Source organism: Ictidomys tridecemlineatus, chromosome 9 (genome assembly GCF_052094955.1).
Source record: "Ictidomys tridecemlineatus isolate mIctTri1 chromosome 9, mIctTri1.hap1, whole genome shotgun sequence".
In the NCBI taxonomy this organism is placed as follows: Eukaryota; Metazoa; Chordata; class Mammalia; order Rodentia; family Sciuridae; genus Ictidomys; species Ictidomys tridecemlineatus.
In genome coordinates, this window is record NC_135485.1 from 122,240,067 (window position 1) to 122,259,593 (window position 19,527).

At 54.7% G+C, this 19,527-nt stretch overlaps 1 long non-coding RNA gene across 2 annotated transcripts; it reads left to right on the forward strand.

Moving 5' to 3' along the window:
* Positions 1-14,363: 14,363 nt before the first annotated feature.
* On the forward strand, positions 14,364-18,611 carry LOC144366919 (uncharacterized). Of its 2 annotated transcripts, XR_013426123.1 has the most exons (5): positions 14,364-14,785; positions 14,883-16,713; positions 17,085-17,236; positions 17,360-17,596; positions 18,410-18,611. It is a non-coding gene; the product is annotated as an uncharacterized LOC144366919 (long non-coding RNA). The 2 variants fall into 2 exon arrangements; XR_013426122.1 differs by having other exon boundaries at positions 14,367-16,713.
* Positions 18,612-19,527: the final 916 nt, after the last annotated feature.

The following is a 19,527-nucleotide window of genomic DNA, read 5'->3' on the forward strand; positions in this document are numbered from 1 at the left end:
TAAGTATAAGACTTTCATCTGCAAATGGACCCCAGTAAATACTGGTGACCCCAGTATCATTTCTATTAAGAAAATCTCCATTCTTAATCATGAAATCCTTTAGACCTTGAGTAAGATGCTCCCAATTGCATCTTATTGGAATCATGTCTTTTTGAAATTCTTCAGTGTAGAACCGTCTTAAGTGCTCAACCATCTCAGGAAATGAAAAGTATTTATCAATTGGGAAGTGGCAAAATAAATCATAGTAATATCTATGCATTGGAATATCATATATCAGAGAAAATGAACAAAGCAGATGTACATGTGTCCACAGAGAGAGATATTTGGAAATAGTACAAAATGGTATAAAAGGCATGTGGTGATGGCATTGGAACTCCAGTGTATATATAAAGATTCTGTTCTTTTAAAAAGCATAAAGAAAACATTACAGAATGCTAGAATGTGTTCACTGTTGGTGGTTGGAGTATGGACATCTGTTAAATTATTTTTGTGCTTTTTGGGGTATTTTTTTGAGTATCTAAGAAGTAGTCATGGTGAGATCCCACCATTCCATATTGTAGGAAATTGGATGGAAAGACCCTCCAGCTCCATTTATTCAGCTTTCTTATTTTAGAAGACAAAAAATAGTAGGGCTAACTCTCTCTCTCTCTCTCTCTCTCTCTCTCTCTCTCATCTATCATCTACCTGTCAACTCATCTGTCATCTAACACAACTGTTAGATTGAGAATGCCCTGAACATTCTCTGTGATGGATTTTGCATGTAACGGAGTCAGTGAAATGGAGGGGAAATAGCCCCAAAGCGGGCATTCTCTCCCCATGTACCTCTCCCTCTTCCCTGCCCGTGCACGTGTGCCCAGTGAGACCTGTGACTTCACATCACCGTACTCGGATTCCTATGGCCACTCTGGGCCAGTGGTTTTCATGTTAGAGTCACCTGGGAACTTAATAAAAAATGCAGTTTTTTAGCTGGGCGCAGTGGCGCACGCTTATAATCCCAGCGACTCGGGAGGCTGAGGCAGGAGGATCTCAAGTTCAAGTTCAGCAACAGCAAGATGCTAAGCAGCTCAGTGAGACCCTGTCTCTAAATAAAATACAAAATAGGGCTGGGGATGTGGCTCAGTGGTCAGGTGCCCCTGAGTTCAATCCCCGGTACCAAAAAAGAAGCAATTTCTTTGACTTTGCTGCCAAAGACGCAGCTTTGGTGGGTGGGGTGGGTGGAGGGCGGTGGGGCTGGTGGGGATTTGGTGATGGAGTTTTTTTCATCTGTTCTTTTCAGACAGACATGAAGTAGAGAGTTTTGACATATCACACACATGGAGTGTAACGTCCCCTCCTTGAGGTGGAACGTGATGTGGAGTTTCCCTGGTGGCGTACCCACACAGGGACACAGGAAGGTCCTGTCTGATTCACTCCACTGACGTTCCCATCCCCGTCCCCTCCCTCCCTTCCTTCTTTTGTCTAATTCAGTGAACAAGCCCCAGCTGGGAGTCAGCATCCACATATCAGGGGGAACGTGGCGGGCCTTTGGCTTTGGGGTGGGCTGGTTTCACTTGGCACGGGAGCCCCCACCTGGTGGCGCTGTTTCTAACAGGCGCTTTCACACCCGGGATCCCGCGGGTCCAGATGGCCGCAGCCAGCACTCAGCGCAGCCTCGCGTCTGGGTGGCCTTGGCTGAACCTCCTTTCCCCAGGGAAAAGGAGGCCTGGCTTAGCAGTGAACACGAGACCTCAGCAACCAGGGCGACGCGCGTCACCCCACCCCTGGAAACAAGAGACGGGGCCAGTGCCAGGAGGGAAGTGGAGCTGAGTGGTCAGAAGGGCCAGAGCAGCTTTCCACGGCAGGGGAGGCGCCGGGACAGACGGCTGATGCTTGAGGGAGAGGGGACTCAGGGTGGGCAGAGGGAGAGGGCCCGGCAGAGCCCGCTGAGCACGTCCCTGGTGGGTGCCAGCTCTGCAGGGACACCTTCTCCCCCACGGACGCGTCTCAGCCTCTGAGGTCAACATGGGTCGCGGGGTGGCAGCATGCTCGTCTTCAGGGCAGGAAAGGGGAGGCCCAGCGTGGCCTGTGGACAGCCCCCGACACTCAAAGGCAGAACTTGTAGCAGGACGGACGTGGACAGAAGGTCTGACGGGTGGCCGCGACTTTAGAATCACACAAGTAAGGATCAGGCCAAGTGCTGCCCTCCAGCGCCCATGCCACTTCCCTGTCCCCAGCCCCAGACAAACACGGGGTTGTAACTGACCCGCGGGTCCAGAGCCGGCTCTGTGGAAGGGCAGCATGAGCCGGAGGCCCTCCGGAGGTGCACCACGGGTGTTGGTCACCCTTGAGGCTGCCCAGAGGTGACCTCTGAGGAGTCTTAGGGGAGGCAATGGCCTGTCTGCCCTTTCCCAGCTCTTGGCACGGCACCAGCCTCACCCAGTGGAACCACCCACTCAGGATTCACTGTGGTGCCAACGTGTCCCCCAAATGCCTGTGTGTCAAAGCCTGGTCCTCAGCCCACAGCATGCTGGGAGGCAGTGGGACGTTTGAGAGGTGGGACTTAACGGGAAGAAGCTAGATCCCTGAGTTGTACCCTTCAGGGGGCTATTGGGACCCCAGCCTCTTCTTTTTCTGGCTTCTTGGTGGGCATGAGGTGAGCAGCATCCTCTGCCACATGCTCTCACAAAGGCGCTGGGGCCAAATGACTATGGACTGAAACTGTGCAATATGCCTTCCCTTCCTTTTAAGTTGTTTTTCTCCAGGCATTTCGTCACAGTCATGGGAAGCTGACTAACACAAGCTTTAAACCTTGAATTAATGAAGTGGAGCCAGGGATGAGGAGACTGATTTCAGACTTAACTGTATGACATGATGGCATTACCTTCTGAGGACCGTGGGAAGGAACTCCCGGGGTGGAAGGAGCGGGCAGAAAGCGTGACACTTAGGAAATGTTAGGTTCGAGAGGTCGCTGACATGTCCCACCACACTACCAAGACGGTGTTTGGATGGTTTAAAAGTCTGGAGGCTAGAGATGCTGAAATGAAGGAATAAATGAGGGTGAGATTTCACCCAGGCTGGCGAGGGGGCGTGACGGAGGAGGAGGGGATGGGTAAGGCAAAGGCAGGGCGTCCGTGCATCGGAGCTCCTGGGGTGGGGTGCTAGGCCCAGGACAGTGGGAGGACAGGAGCTGAGACTGGCCTTTAGACATGGTGGAGGTGCCTTATCCCGCCAAGCCCGGTGGTGGACCGTGAGGCTGGAATAGCTGAAGGAGGAGACAGAAAGTTTCCTACCGAAGAGGGTTCAAGGGCGGCCTCCAAAACCCTGCCTGTGCCCTGCAACCCCGACTGTGACCTAGTTGTAAAGACGTTTTTGCAGCTATGACTGACTAAAGCTCTGCAGATGGTTCCTCCTGGGTCATCCAGCTGGGCCTTGCTACAGTTCAGCTCTTACGTGATCCCAAAGGAGCTTGTGTTCAAGGCTCAGCACCAGCCCAAGTGGCATCAGGAGGCGGCAGAACAGGGAGGAGGGGACCTAGCGGAAGGAGGGTGGGTCGTTAGGGACAAGGAGGACATTGGAACCCCGTCCTTCCTCTTGTTTTTACACTATTACTTGTAGATGGACACAGACCTTTCCTTGTTTAGTTTTATGTATTGCCGAGGAGTGAACCCCGTGCCCCACGTGGGCTAGGCAGGTGCTCTACCCCTAAGCTACAGCCCCGGCCCCAGATCCTTCCTCTTGGTCTTTGCACGCCAGCTACAAGGCTTCCTCTGCCATGTGCTCCGTCTACAGGCCCAAAGTGACAGGACCAGGTGACCCTGGACAGAAACCTCTGGAACTGTGAGCCCAAATCAGCCCTCTCTCCTTTTTAAGTTGAAGATCTCAGGTAATTTGTCACAGCAACCAAAAGCCAGCGCAGCTCTCTGTCCAGTAAATGTCCTTATGATGGAAGAGGAGAGGACACGGACACAGGAGGAGGTCACAGGGAAAGACCAGAGTTATCACCCACGAGCCCAGCGATGCCCGGGGCCACGGGAGGCAGGAGCAGGCAGGGAAGCATCCTCCCCTAGAGCCTCCGGAGGCCCGCCCTGTTCCCTGACTTGGACTTCAGGCCAACAGAGCCCACGATCCCTGGAAGAATAGACGGCCATTGTCTCAAGCCACCCCACTGAAGCCATTTGTTACCGCAGCCCCGAGAAACGAAGGCAGGACCTCAGAAGCGTGGTTGGCTCCTCCCCACGGATGTAAAAGTCACCGAAAATATTGAGAAGAAAAGATGGGTTGAGCCAGGATTTCATGGACAGGGGAAAGGTCAGAGGTGGGCAAAGGTGGCCACAAAGAAAGGTCGGACTGGAAAGAGGGAGCTCGATGTTGCCGCTTCAGATACGCTTAGTGAGGAAAGAGGGGCTGGGGGTAGCTCAGCGGCAGGACGTGTGCTTAGCAGGTGCAAGGCCCTGGGGTCCCTGCCCCACACGCATGTGCACACGAACACACTTAAAATAATCATGATGATGATGATGATGATGATATAAAGAGGAAAGAAAGAGAAGTGACTTAGCCCCGGCAGTGGGGGAGGGCCCCCAGGCCACGGCCCGCAGTGTCCAGGGGACAGTGTTTCTGTCAAGGCAGACATGAAGGGGACAGGCAGAGAAGGGGCCAAAGTCTCAGGATCCCGCTGAGGGCTGCAGAGCTGGGCGGGGCTGAGCGGCAGCAGTGCCCCAGGTAAGGGCTGGGCCCAGGCGGAGCGGTGGGGACACCTGCCAGAGGCCTGGCCAGAGTTCCCTGGCTCCAAGGCCGGCACCGCCCTCCCGTCCAGAGCCTGCAGAGTCCAGGGCCGCTGCTCCACCCGCAGCTGGAGCTTGGTGGCCTCGGGGGACCCGCCCCTGGCACCTGGGAGGCTCTGTTCTGAGGCACACCCCTGGCCGCAGCTGGCTTTGCAGAGTCTGCCATCATTTCCCCAGGGCAGGTAAAGCTGGAGCTTGTTTGTCTAGACCCAGGCACAGACTGTACCTCAGGATCATGTGAACGTCTGTTCAGGGATGAGGGTCCGTGAAAGGAATCACGATGCAGTCGCAGGACAGAGTGCCCCGCAGCCATCGCAGGTGATGAGGTTGAAGAAGTCACGTACATGCTGACAAGGGACATGTCGGGGTCCCCTCCAGCGCCTGCAATGAAGTGCCCTTGGCCTGTGGCTTAGGCACAACTGAAGTTCATTTCCCACAGTTTTGGAGATGGGGAAGTTCAAGATCCAGGGGCCGGGACATCTGGCAGGCTCTCCTGACGGCCTCTGCCTCCCGGGTCATAGGAGCCGTGTCCCCCCTGTGTTCACGAGGACGGGCCCTCAAGCCCCGATCTCCTCCCAAGGGGCCCGTCTTCTGACGCCACCACCTTAGGAGTGAGCTTTCAACCCACAGTTAGGGAGGACCTAAAGGCCAGGCCACAGCAGGGAGTCCAGAGCCCAGAGCTTCAACCAGGATTCCCATCTGGAAAAGGAGAAGGTCACGGCTGCAGCGGGTGGAGGGGTGGGGGGTCGTGGTTTCTGAAGGTGAAGGGGAACGACTATCCCTTTTATGATCTGAAGTTACAGAAAGAAAGAAGATCGGTCCCGACAGCTGCTCAGAAGCTCCCCTCTCCCCCTTCGGGAGTGTCTGGGGGAGTTCATGGCTCACAGTCCACCTGGGCCCTTCACCCCTGCAGCCCACCCACCTCCCACGGGGGCAGGGGCCTCAGACAGAAGCCTTCCCTGTCCCTCTGACACCCAAGGGGAGGGACGGGGCTGACGACCGTGGTGTCCGGCTGGCCCCGCCTGGACCCAGCCAGAGGGCTGGGCAGGGCTTGTCCCGACTTGGATGTGGCAAAGGTGCCTTGTGGGGCCTTTCGCTCCCTCACCTGGCCCCCGGTCCCTCCGGGGCCTCCAGGCGGTTCTTCCTCTGGGTTCTCTAGGGGGCGGGGTAGGGGTGACCAAGCCCCTCTCCTCCACTGGCCCCGCTTCTCTCAACCCTCCGCCTCCCCCGGCCTTGGCCCAGGTGCCCCTCCTGGCCCTGCACCTGTCACACCTGCCCTTGGGATCGACCACTACTAACTCTGCCGGCTTCTTTGGACTTAGTGTGGCCTCTGCCTCCTTCCACCCCAGCAAGCCCCAGCCTCTCCTGGACGCTCTGGGACTCTCCTTCTTGGTTTTTTTTTTTTTTTTTTTTTTTTTAATTATTATTATTTTGTACCAGGGATTGAACTCAGGGGCACCCTACCACTGAGCCACATCCTCAGCCCTATTTTGTATTTTATTGAGAGAAAGGGTCTGAGTTGCTTAGTGCCTCGCTTTTGCTGAGGCTGGCTTTGAACTTGCGATCCTCCTGCCTCAGCCTCCCGAGCTGCTGGGATGACAGGCCTGCACCACGGCACCCAGCACAGGACTATCCTTCTTGTATCTTCTCTGGTCGGGTCTTTGGGATGGGGGAGGGGAAGGTGGAGGGCGATTTAGACCCTTTTCCATGTGTCTCCAGGGATTTGCATTTGGTTCCTTGGTCCACCTGTTAGAATTTTTTTTTTTTTTTAAGTTCTAATTCGGTTTCAAGCTATTTGCAAATACGATTTGCATGCTGCCTTCTGTCCTTTTTTAAAGGCATTGATGAGCCAGGCACCGTGGTATAAGCCTGTCATCTCAGCTGCTAAGAAGGCTGAAGCGGGGGGGTCACAGGTTCAAGACCAACCTGGGCAACGCAGGGAGGCCCTAAGCCCCTCAGCAAAACCCAGGCTCAACATGAAAATGAAAAGGACTGGGCATGCGGCCCAGGGGTAGAGCTGCCCTGAGTTCAATCCCCAGGGCCAATGAACGGAATTAATTAATTAGTTCATCAGTAGACATCCATGAGCTGGGTGAATGGGCGAGGACAGAGCCCAGGTCAGGTGCCGATCTCCAGAAAATTCCAGGGACTAATGGTCACGGGACACAGTTAAGGGACCTGTCTAAGGACGCGGGTTCAGCCCGCGCGTCTCCTGTGTGGGCCAGGTCAGGGCCCCTGGCACTCCAGCTGCAGACCTTGGCACACCCTGTGTGACCCGCCCGGGGCTTCCTGGGTCACCGAGCCTCACGCTCCTGTCTGTACCCGAGGACAGTGACCACGTGGGTCTCACCGGCTGTGGCAAGATGACGCGTGGGAAGCACTCTGTGGCTCGTGATTCACAAATGTCACCCGGATGGCAATGGTGTCTGGCCATCAAGACCTTCCAGGAAGAGCCTAGGAGTCGGGCACGACGGGGTTTTGGTAATCTGGGTCCTTCCCAATGAGCACGGCTCCCTACTGTCACATGCCACAAATCGTCCACTTGATCATCTGTCCAGGGATTTTGTAGATATTTATATGAAGCTCAGTGGCCTGTCACGCAGGACGGCCCTCCTCCTCCTCCGACTTTTGAAAACTGCAGTGAAGCAGCCTACCCTGAGGTGTGCCTGACCGAGGACTCCTATAAATCAGTGAAAAAGATGAACGACCTAATGTAAAACTGTCAAAGGACAGGGATGGGCCACCTGTGCAGGAGGAAGCCGAAGAGCACATCAAATATGAGAGGACGCTCCGCCTCCTCTGTCATCAGGGAAATGCAAATTAAAATTGAGAAGAGGTGAATGAAGGGGCTCCCGCCTGTAATCCCAGCCACTCAGGAGGCTGAGGCAGGAGGATCGCAAGTTCGAGGTCAGCCTCATCAACTCAGCAAGACCCTGACTCCCAATTAAAATAAAAAGAGCTGGGATGTAGTTCAGTGGTAGAGCACCCCCAGGCTCAATCCCTGTATCAGAGAGAAGAAAAATTGTGATGAGGAACCATTTTATACCATGGAGGTTACAAAACAAAAGTCTGACAAATTCCAAGTGCTGAGAGGTGGGGGAGGAGGCAAGGCCTGCAGCCTGCTTTGCAGGAGGACAGGATGCTCTGGTCAGCACCCGTGCAAGGTCTGGTGCAGCGGGACCTGCAGACCCCACCCTCAGCAGAGGACACGGAGGTATGCACCTGGGCTCAGCCCAGAGGTGCCGTGGAGTGTTAGTGGGAGAGAAAGTGCAAGGTCCGCCAACAGGGAAGTGGGTTAAACTGTCATGTACTGACACAAGGGAGCACTATTAGGAACTGAATGACTGCTCACAGGAGAAGGCGTGAGGAAGACGTCTAAATCCAGGCGCACTCACTGTCACACATTTCTCCTAAGCTAGGTGAGGGGTCCCCAGGTGTGACCACGTCGTAAAAAAGTTCCCCCAGTCATCACTTGCAGATCTATGAGCCTCGCTGATGGGACATTACACGTCAACAGAGAGGTGTGCAAAAGCCAAGTGTCCTAGGCCCCTGCAATCCCAGCTACGCAGGAGGCTGAGGCAGGAGGATCCCTGTAGCCTGGGGTTTGAGACCAGCCCAGGCAACGTAGGGAAATGGTCTCAAAACAAACACAAAATAATCAACAAAAAACAAACAGACAAAACCAAAAAAGTATACTGAAAACGAATGAGCACGGACTAGATACTTCAGCATGGATCCATCTCAAAAACACAGGGTTGAAGAAATGGATGTGGCCACAGGTTTACATGAAAGTGCACACAAAGTTGTAAAGTCTGCCCATCTCCATGACCTGTGGTGTGCGGAGACACCTAGATGTGGCAAGTACACAGGGTGACGGATGGTGAGGAGGAGGCAGAGGGTCTGGCAGGGCCACAGGCAACAAACACCCGAGACTTCTTATTTCACTTCTTAAGGTGAGGAGTGGGCATGCAGGTGTATCATTGTCTTTATTTTTATGAACATGTTTATTTAAAACTTTTTATTTAAAAAAAATCAGGACTTACAACTCTCTTCAGTTGGCTGGTTCCCTCTGAGATTCTCACAATTTCGAGGCTGAGAATCCTGTCTGCACGGTTTTCTGATGCCACAAGGCAGCAGGGGTTAAGAACACGGGCTCTGAAATGCAGATTAAAACCACTGAGAGTCCGTCTCACTCACTCCAGTCAGAACAGCAGTCATCAAGAACACAAGTAACAATAAGTGTTGGCGAGGACGTGGGGAAAAGGCACACTCATGCGTTGCTGGTGGAACTGCAGATTGGTGCAGTCAACATGGAAGGCAGCACGGAGATTCCTCAGAAAACTTGGAATGGAACCACCATTTGACCCAGTTATGCCACTCCTTGGTTTATATCAAAAGGACTTAAAATCAGCATACCACAGGGACACACCGACATCTTATAGCAGCACAATTCACAATAGCTAAGCTCTGGAACCAACCTAGTGCCTTTCAACAGGGATAAACAAAATGTGGTACATATACAGAATGGAATATTACTCAGCCATAAAGAAGAATGAAATGATGACACTTATTAGTAAATGAATGGATCTGGAGAATGTCGTGGTAAGCAAAATAAGCCAGTCCCATGCAGCTGAGGTTGTGGCTCAGTGGTAGAGCACTTGCCTCGAACATGTGAGGCACTGGGTTCGATCCTCAGCACCACATAAAAATAAATAAATAAAGATATTGAGTCCATCTACAACTAAAAAAACATTAAAAGCCAGTCTCATAAAATCAAAGGCTGAAAGTTCTGTCTGATATGCAGATGCTGACTCACAAAAAATAAAGGAGGTGGGAAGGGAGAATAGAAATTCCTTGGGTGAGACAAAGGGGAATGAAGGGAAGAGAGGGGGAGGGAATGGGAAAGACAGTGGAATGAGTAGACCTCACTTCCCTGTGTCCATAGATGAGTGCACAACTAGTTGTGGTCATGCACAACCAGAGGAATGGGGAGCTATACTCCCTGTATGTAGGATGTGTCAAAATACCTTCTACTGTCATGTATATGTAAAAAGAACAAATAAAATATGCAAAAAAAGTAAAAGAAAAAAGAAATAGCCCCCTAAAACAAAACAAACAACAACAACAACAAAAACCACGGGCCAGACTGCCTGGACACAAATTCTAGCTCTGCCATCTGCTGTGTGAGCGTGGGCAAGTGATTTAACCTCTCTGTGCCTCAAATTTGCTCATTTGTAAAATGAGGATAATAACGGGGCTCAGCAAACAGAGTGGTCGATAGGATGAAGTGAGGTCCAAGGCCGGGCGCTGTGCGGGCCCTACATCCCGGGCATGTGCTGGTGCTCGTGGCCAACGTGCCCATTGTGCACTGGCCTGGCTTTCACCCTAGGCCGGCTCCGTCCTCTGCAGCCTTCCTCCAGGGAGGCCCGGAGACCAGATAAAGGCAGGACGTCCCCACATGCGGACTGTGTGACCCACACCAGGCCTGTCCCTCCGTGTTTGCCTTCCTGACGTCCTAAGACCCCACGGCTGTCACCTTCAGCGCCCTTCTCAGGCCCGACGACCTTGGGGACCGGGCTCCCTGACCTCTGCTCCCGAGGTCCTCGTGGTGTTGGATATCGGGGACGGTGGCCTGCGTCTGTCATCAGGAGAGTCCACATCAGGGCCCGGACCCTCAGCTCTTCTTGAAAAATGTGAAGGTCTGGAAGGCGGGTCCCGCGCGGCCTGGGGACAGCCCCCTGGAGGGTGACCTCGGCAGCCCCAGGTGCTGCAGAGAGCCGAGGCGGGGCTCCTGGCCCAGGGGCAGGGGCTGCCGCAGCCTGGCTCCGCGGGCTGAGCTCCGCCCAGGGACCAGGGCCCACTGCCCGGGGACCAGGGCCCACTGCCCAGGGACCAGGGCCCACTGCCCGGTGACCAGGGCCCACTGCCCGGTGACCAGGGCCCACTGCCCGGTGACCAGGGCCAGGGGCTCGCAGCAGCGCTCCGCTCCTGTCCGCTCTGGCCGTGAGGGAGGCCCAGCAGAGGCCACCGCTGTCCTTCACAGGACTGTTCCGACCGCTCCTCCTCCCCCCACCCCCACGGGCTCTGTGCTTTAAGGTCACTGGAGGGGACTGTCCCTGATGGAGAAGACACTTTCCTGGGGCTCAGCCATGTCTTGGAAATCCCCCGAGGTGTGGGTTGTCAGCAGTGACAAAAACAAGCTGCCACCCTGATGGCACCTTGGCTGTCACTCAGGTGGCCCACACCTGGCAGCTGCCACCATCCTTCTGAGGTGAGTCCTGTAGATGCCTGGGGGGGGGTTGGGGGTGGGGGGTGTGGGGGGGTGGTGAGTGGGTCTTGGTGGATGCGGGAGGGCAGCTGGCCGGTCCCCCTCGGCAGGGCTGCCCTGAAGGCCCTGAGATGGAGCCAAACATGGGGCCTCATAACCCTTGTCTGTCCTGGCGATCGACCACTCAAAAGGCTTACTTTGAGGAGTTTAAATGCAGATTGAGGGAGGGTCTGCAAAAGCCGAGCCCTGGGCGCAGCGAGTGGCACCTTCGTGTGGTCCCCGGTACATCGGGTCGGAGGCAGGAGCATCGCGTGAGCCCAGGGGTTTGGGGCCAGCCTGGGTCACACAGCAGGACCCCTTCTCTTAAAAACAAAAAGGCACTGTGGCCTGTGATCCCGGCCACTCAGGGGTCCCCAGCCCAGAGCCAGCCCCAGCGACCAGGAGGAGAGGCCGAGCAGCTCAGCGGGGGGACCCTGAGTGACTGAGTAAAACACAAAAACGGGCTGGGGACGCGGCTCAGTGGTCAGGCGCCCCCGGGTTCAGTCCCTGGTTCCCAGACAAACAAACGGAACATGGGGAATTCTTTACAAAGTGGAGCTGCAAGACCGTCCAGCTCAGCCAGGGGCTTGGGGGCAGAGAGCGAGGCATGTGGGGAGCCTGGCAGGGAGGGGAGGTGGCAGGACACACGGGGCAGCAGGCCTGGGCAGGGGAGGCCAGAGCCCAGGGCAGGCCAGCGGGGCAGCAGGTGGCGTCCAGGGGCCAGCTCCCCCCCAGCCAGGGCCCTCGTCTTTCTCTGCTTAGAGGGGGGCTTCGACGGTCCCCTCTGTTGGACTGACTTCTTCCTTCCCCAGGGCAGCTCTGAAGGTCAGCGATCCCCATCCCTAATGTCCTGCCGTCCCCCAGACCCCCACGGGAGGGCTGTGGCGTCCTTTAGCTGGTCCAGGGCCCAGCTTGGGTTTGCTGATGGAGCCGTTGTTCTTTGGCGCTGGGGATGAACCCGGGGCCTTGTGCGTCCAGGGCCACCCCTGCTCCAGCCTGGGGTCTCCATGGAATCAAACACCGCAACAGGCCCAAACTCCAACCCCCGCCGCTGTCCACCTCGTCTGCCAATTTACCCGTCAAGAGACAGAAGAGTGTGGCCCCGGGGCGCACGCCGGTGGCCTGTGACCCAGCCACTCGGAGGCCGAGGCAGGCGGGTGTGAGGTCAAAGCCACCTCAGCCAGTTGGCAAGGCCCTGAGCGACTCTCTGAGACCCTGGAGGTTAACGAGGGCTGGGGACGTGGCTCAGTGATGGAGTGCCCCGGGGTTCACCCCTGGCCCCCCACCCCGCAAAGGAGGTAACAACCAACAGCTTCAGAGCGTGCACTGCCCCTGGTTCCCAGCGATGTCTGAATGTTGACCATTAGATATGCCCATGGCCCTTGGAAACCGATACTGTCCCACCCCTCCCTCGTGGTCGACTTGGTGACAGTCCCCAAGCCATCAGGGGCTGCCCCTGCCCCTGTGAGGGTCGTGTCTGTGGAACAGGGTCTCGTCGTTGGGATGGGGTTAAGGCCTCGAGGCGGGGGATTATCCTGAGTTTCCAGGAAGGTCCCCAGTGTCATCTCGGGGTCCTTGTAAAAGAAAGGCCTGGGGTGGGGTCGCAGGCACCTGGAAGAGGAGACCCAGTGCCGTGTGGAGGCAGAGTCCCGGGCTGCAGACCCCCGAGGCTGGGCAAGACCAGCAGCCCCACCCCCGAGTGTCGGTGACATTGACGTCACGCTGCTGGCCTCCAGGTTTGGGAGAGAATGAGTTTCTGTTGTTTTACGCCATTCGTCTGTGTCCTTTGTGACGCTGCTGGGAGTCACGGGAACTAGGGTCCCCGGTTCTGTATATGGAAACGGAGGCCCGGGAGGCCCTGTAACCGTGCAGCCTCCCCCCCCCAGCGGAGCAGAGCCGGGGGGACGGGGCTCTGGGATCCAGGCTCTGAGGCCTCTGCCGGCCCCGGGAGCACCTGGTGACCCAGGGGACCCCGGGACCCCGCTGTCTATGTGAAGAGACAGTGAAGAAGTCGCGGAGCAGCAGAGGCTGCAGGGAGCTGTCTCCCGCACCCGTCGGGGCCTGGTGCCGGTTTGGGTCTGTGATCGCTGATGATTCAGGATCCGTGTCCCTTCCTAGACTAGCAGGATGACACCTGGCTCCTTCAGGCCTAGATACATGTGTTCTCCCCCTTTTTGACTCACAATAGAGCCCCGGTGTGTAACAGCACATTGCCCAGAATGATAACCACATTTCCTAGCCTCCCTGGCCATTGGATAGGACGGGGTGACTAGGTTCAGCTGATGGGATGGGGTGGAATGTGGGATGAGACTTTTAAGAAGTGACTTTAACAGGTAGTGCATGCTCAGCTTCTTCTCCCCTTCTTTCCTGCTGGTTAAAATCCATAGTGGCTGGAACCCGTGCAGCCATCTTGAAGCAATGAGGTAGAAGCCTTCTGTTGAGGGTAGTGAAGCAACAAAAGAGAAGGCTGAGGCATCCTGATGGGCATCACTGTCTACCTCTGGTCTTCTTTTATAAGAGCACTATTTTGGATTTTAGCCTAAGCTGATGCACCCCTCTTTCCTCAGTTATAATCACTCATATGTATCTGAGTCATCATGGTGAACTCGCTTGACCAGAGATTCTTTGCCTCCAAACACGCCTAAGTCAGCCAGCCTCACTGATTCTACTTGGAGGAAGAGAAGACGAAGAGGAGATCCATGCAGGGGGATCATTCTTGTTCTCCCTTCAATGAGAAATGGAGCAGAAATTTGAAACCTTTTTTTTTTTTTTTGGTACCAGGATTGAACCCAGGGGCACTTAGCCACTGAGGCACATTTCCAACCCTTTTTAATATTTTATTTAGAGACAGGGTCTTGCTGAGTTGCTTAGGGCCTCTCTAAGTTGCAGAGGCTGGCTTTGAATTCTCGGTCCTCCTGCCTCAGCCTCCTGAGCCAGTGGGATTACAGGCGTGTGCCACTGTGCCCAGCTACACACTCTTAATTTGCTCCAAGCAGAGAATTCTAGACTCTTCTGCCTTTCTCTATGATTCCCTTAAGAAAATAGATCAATTCTTTTCAAAATGCAAAAATCCTCATTTCAAAATTACTAGTTGCTCTTACCATTATCCCATACAACCCTCTCTGAAATTGCTGTAAAATAACAATCTGCTTGCACAGTTAAACCTGCTTGAACAAAGGCACACTGTGCTTACAGGCTTTCTTAACAGGTTTCCCTTCAATTATTTCATGTTTTCTATTTTCTGCAAAGAAATCAACCATGGCATTGAGCTATTTCATGGTCAGATGGATTTTAAAATATGTTCTGGCAGAATTCTCAGGTATAGGCTTTGATCGACTCTCACTGGGATAGAAACGGAGTGCTTTCAAAACAAGGCCAGCCCGTCTTAAGCAAGCTTCATTCACCATTCACAGGTGGGGCCAGCACCCCAAAACTGTCCACCTGAGGCTTCTCCTGATATTTGGACAGCAATCCCCAAAGGAAGTGCCCAGCCACGGCAGCCCTCTCTGCAAAACGCAAAGCAGTTTCTCTCTGTGAATGGAGCCACGTCCACGCCCGGATGAGCGGAGGTGGTTAATGATGAACCAGGGGCTGGTGAGTTGGCCGGGGCTGTTCCACCCGGACTCACAGGAAGAATCTGAAAAGAACGCGTCTCATTAAAGATGAAAGGCCTTAAAGACAGACAGAGCCCAGGCCCCTTCAGGCCCCGCAGGCCACGGTCGGCATGGGTGCCCACTCCAAAAGCACCTGGGTGTGGGGGGTACACGGAAGACCCCAGACCTGCGATCGGGAGCTGCTTTTGCATTTTGTTCCAGCGAGTTCTCCGGGCATCAGTGTTGCTGAGAGCAAGCCCCGAGCGGTCACCTTCAGAGCCGTCTGACGTCAGGTAGAAGTTGGTGTGAACGCAGGAAAGAGCCCGCGTCCTTCTCCCCCGACTGATCTGGAAGGGAACTCAGTGCCCCCAGACAAGCCACGTCCCTGGAAGCAGACACTGACGCTCCTGGGTGCCACCTCTCCGTGGCCTCCCTGTACAGATGGTGACAGCCCGCGTGGCTCATCTCTCGCTGCCGCAGGGTGAGGTCGGGGCTGTCACCCAGGGCTCACTTTTACTGCGGGAATCACTAACTCCCGCTCCTCGGTCACCTCACCCTGTCACCACGGCTGTCGTAAACATGGTTCACCAGGTCACTTCCTCATGGAAACTCTGACACTGCGTCACTACGAATCCCTCCCTCAGCCCCCAGGCCCTGCCTGCTCAGGGACCTGCCCACTTCTCGGATCCTCCTCTCCAGGGCCTCCAAAATCAGCCCCCAAATCATCCTGCTGTTTTAAGCTTTTGCCAAGATCCTCCTTCTGCCAACTGTCTCACCTTCATGATTTCCTTAAGGGGTGACTTTAACAGGTAGTGCAGGCTCTTCTTCTTCCCACCCTCTTTCCCCGCTATTAAAATCCATAATGGCTGGAGCCCATGTAGCCATCTTGAAGCAATGAGGTAGAAGCCTTCTGTTGAGGGTAGGGAAGCCACAAAAGAGAAGGCTGAGGCATCCTGGTGGGCATCCCTGTCTACCTCTGGTCTTCTTTTATAAGAGCACTATTTTGGATTTAGCCTAGGCTGATGCACCCTCTTTCCTCAGTTATAATCACTCCTATGTTCCTAAAGGTCAGTTACCCGGGAAGCCTTCCCTAACTTTTCAGGACCCTCCTCGGGGCTCTCCGTGGCTGGGGTGTGCCTCTGTTGACGGTTCGTGTCACTGGGGTAAGTGTGAGCTGAGGGAGGTCGTAAACTCGAGTGTGACGCAGGCTGCACAGGGCTGGTGTCCCTCCTCAGGGCTGGGCATGGGGCTGCCCAGTACCTACACTCCAATGGGCAGATCTGAGGTCCAGAAGAAAAGGAGAGAAGGAGTCCAACTCGGGGTGCCCTCCAAGGGGTCCGGATACCAGGTGCCCTGTGCCTTCCCTGTCTGCGAATCCCCTTCGGTCGAGAGCCATCCGTGGACCCTGGTGGACCAAGTCGGCAGGGAAGCCCAGTGAAGAGGGACATGTGGCACCCGGGACCTTCCAGGGCAATACCGCTGGTCCGACCGCCAGATCCATGCGAATTTCTACTGAGCTCTGCCAGGTCCCCCACGGCACCCGAGGTGGGGTGACCTGCTGTGGCCACTCCGCCTGGCAGGGTGGGAGTAGCCTGCCAAGATGCCCATCGACCTGCTGACTGCAAGACTCCACCCTGAAACCCACCCCTGCCTTTGAGGTACCCCCTCAAACAAGCCACCAGGGCCAGGTTCCAGTGGCTCAGCTCCAGCTCCTGTGGGGGCCGGGCCTGTCGGGCGGCCATGGGTCTGTAAGCTGTGACTCTGACTTTGTCTTATTTCTTCACTGATGATTTCAGACTGGGTTTCCCCAGGTGGCTTGTCCCTCTAGGCAGGAAGATCACCTTGGGGGGTGCTGGAAGCCTCAAATACCTCCCGTTACCCCCGCTTCCTGCCCTCCTCTTCAGATGGCTGCAGACGCCAACATGGAAGGACTTCGGCTGAAGAATTTGGGGGCATGGGGTAAAGTGAAGAATGTTCTAGAAAGGTGCATTCGTCCGTTTCCCTATCCACTTCCAGCTAAGTTTCCAGTAACCCCAATCATATTGGATGTTGGGTGAGAGTCATGGCAAGAATGGGAAGAAGGGTGGAGAAGGGGGAGGAAGGGGGAGAGCACATTTTGGGGGGGGATGGGCTCAGTAGAAACACAAGTGTCATAAATGAGGTGGTGACCGTCTTCTTCCAGAGACGCACAGTAGGGTTATAAATAACCCAAACGCTTTTTAACTCTCTACCCAGACCGGCAGGCCACGGGCTGTGTGGAGTCCTCCCCACGGACCCTCAGATCCGTCCTCTGCCCTCTCAAGGCCCAGAGTCCTCCCTGGGCCAGACCCGTGGGAGCCAGGGTGGGTGGATTAGAGGGCGGAGGAAGAGAAAATCAAGGTCTTCCTTCTCTTTTCTCCCTCCTTATCTCCCCGCTTCCGGCAGGGCTCACCAGTCCAGCTGCCACCAGAAGAGTCCCAAGCAGGAGGACCGGCTCACACTCAGCACAGAACACGGTCTGCAGCGCGGAGGGGCTTTCTGAGTGTCACGGGTGGAGTAACAGAGGAAGCCCAGAAATCTCTATGGCCAGGCTCCCAGTGAGTTTTGTGGGTCACAAAGGGACAATGCAAGGTGACACCGTCTCTGAGTTCCCCTTCCAACTCCTCTCCTCCCGCCCACAAGCCCTGTGTGAGACCCCTTTGCCTTCCTGCCCCTATCAGATACCTATCAAGTACCCAAGACCTCTCATGGCCATGAATTGGAGGCGTGGTGGCATCTGACGGCCAGGTCACTCTTCTCTTACTCAACATGCAAGGTCAGATCGCCTGTGGGTGCCTTCTTCGGTGATGGAGGAGACTCCTCCTGTGTTCAGATCTGCATGAGCCAATGAAGGGTGCAGCCATCGTAGGAAAACCACAGCACGGACCAGCGACCGTAGGATGAAGAATGTTCCAGAGGTGCATCTCCGGCTGGGGTCAAGTACAGTGCCAAGCATGTCCACATGCATCGCCTAATTTAATCTTCTTAAAAGCCCTGGAGGTAGTGAGCGTGGTGTCTCTCACTTGGTAGATAACAAAACTGATTTCTGAAAAATTACGAAATTTGCCCAGGGTTACATTCACTGTCGCTGCCAAGGCAGGATTCAGACACAAAGACGCCAGGACGCTGGCTCTTAACTGCCAGACCCTGCCACTGTGAGAACTCACACAGGCCCGTCACCCTCTTATGGCTGAATTTCTTCCATTGGGAGGTCGGGGAGGGGGGCAAGATTAAATCCCTTTAAAATCCCTCTCCCCAGGGCTTTGCAGTTCGCTTCAGGAGGCTGCCTTTCTCCCTATCGGCCACCAGGTGGCGCGCAGCCAGCTGCACCATCAGGCTCCAGGGCAAAAAACCCCATTTCCCCCTCAACCCTGTCTGGCGGTGGCGTGGGAATGAAATGGAAACTCCTTCCCAGGAGTAACTGGTGCAGAACCACACAGCTTCCACGTGGCAGAGTCAAGAGTTTAACCAGTTAGTCCGACTCCTCAGGGCATGGTGTTTCCATAGCGGCTGCTGCTACTGTTGCTGCAAATGGTTAGAACTGACACTTAGTAAGAAGTAGGTGCATGCCACACCAGGATGGACGTTCTTAATCAGTCAGAGAGGATTGCTGTCGATCCCACACCCACGCCCTTTCTTATTTATTAATTTATTTATTTATTGGTACTGGGGGAGGGGGATGTGCAACCACTGAGCTGCATCCCCGGCCCTACTTTGTATTTTATTTACAGACAGGTTCTCACTGAGTTGCTTAGCACCTCGTCATTGCTGAGGCTGGCTTTGAACTCATGATCTTCCTGGGAAACCCCTGCCTCAGCCTTCCCAGCCTCCGGGATTACAGGCGTATGCTACACACCCAGCCCCAGGAGACCTCTGACGGAGAGCCCCCATGTGTACGTGTGAAAACAAAATAAATTGAACTTGGCTTGCCAAGATGGACTTATGATTGGGACAGAAGCACAGACGGGGCTACTCCCCACCCCCAGCCTCTGAGACCACAGGGAGAGCAAGTCATGGAGGCACGGGTGGATGGTCTGACCCTGCCCACTCTGAGCATCTCGGACTAGGAGAAAGTACCGCAAACCCTGACTCACTTCCTCAGTGACTTGACTCATCCCTCCTGGTACAGTAAGGGACATTCTGGTCACCTAGCCAAGGACTGCTTCCTCCCCATCTTTTGAGACAAATCCTAGGGGGTGGAAATGGGGCATGATGCCCAGGGACTTGGGAAGTGAAAGGGAAAACAGGGAGATAAGGACTCTTCCACCTTAATATTCTACCTCGGGCGGGGGGTGAGGCTCAGGGGTTGAGCGCTGGCCTGTCATGTAGGAGGTTGGGTCCCCAGCATCGCAATAAATAAACAATAAACAAACTCTGTCTAGGTTGTGCATGTGTGTGCTTGCACATGCGTGTACACAAATGCTAAATAACAAAGCTGGCAGTGACCTCCAGACATCAAGCATTTCCACGGAGAGAAAGTGAAGTTCAAGGTGAACAGAACAATTTCATGAACGTACAGGATGCCAGATTCCAAAGACCTCCTCCCAGGTCCTGTGGGAAGGTCTGGTCCCTCCACTTTCCTTCATGAAACCCCCCACAGCTGAGGAGTTCAACCTGCCATCGTGGCTAGCTTCAGTCTTTGGAAAAGCGGTAAAAACGTTTTTAAAAGAGAAGATAATGATGCAGGTGACCACACTGGTTAACAACTGAGTTTTCCAACTTTAAATTCCTGTTTTAATAGTGAAAGAAAAAAGAATCATTTCAGACTCTTAAAGATTTTTTTTTTAATTAAAAGGAAATGACTTATTTAGAATGCTAGTGAGTTGAAAAGGTTTTATGAAGGCAAAGG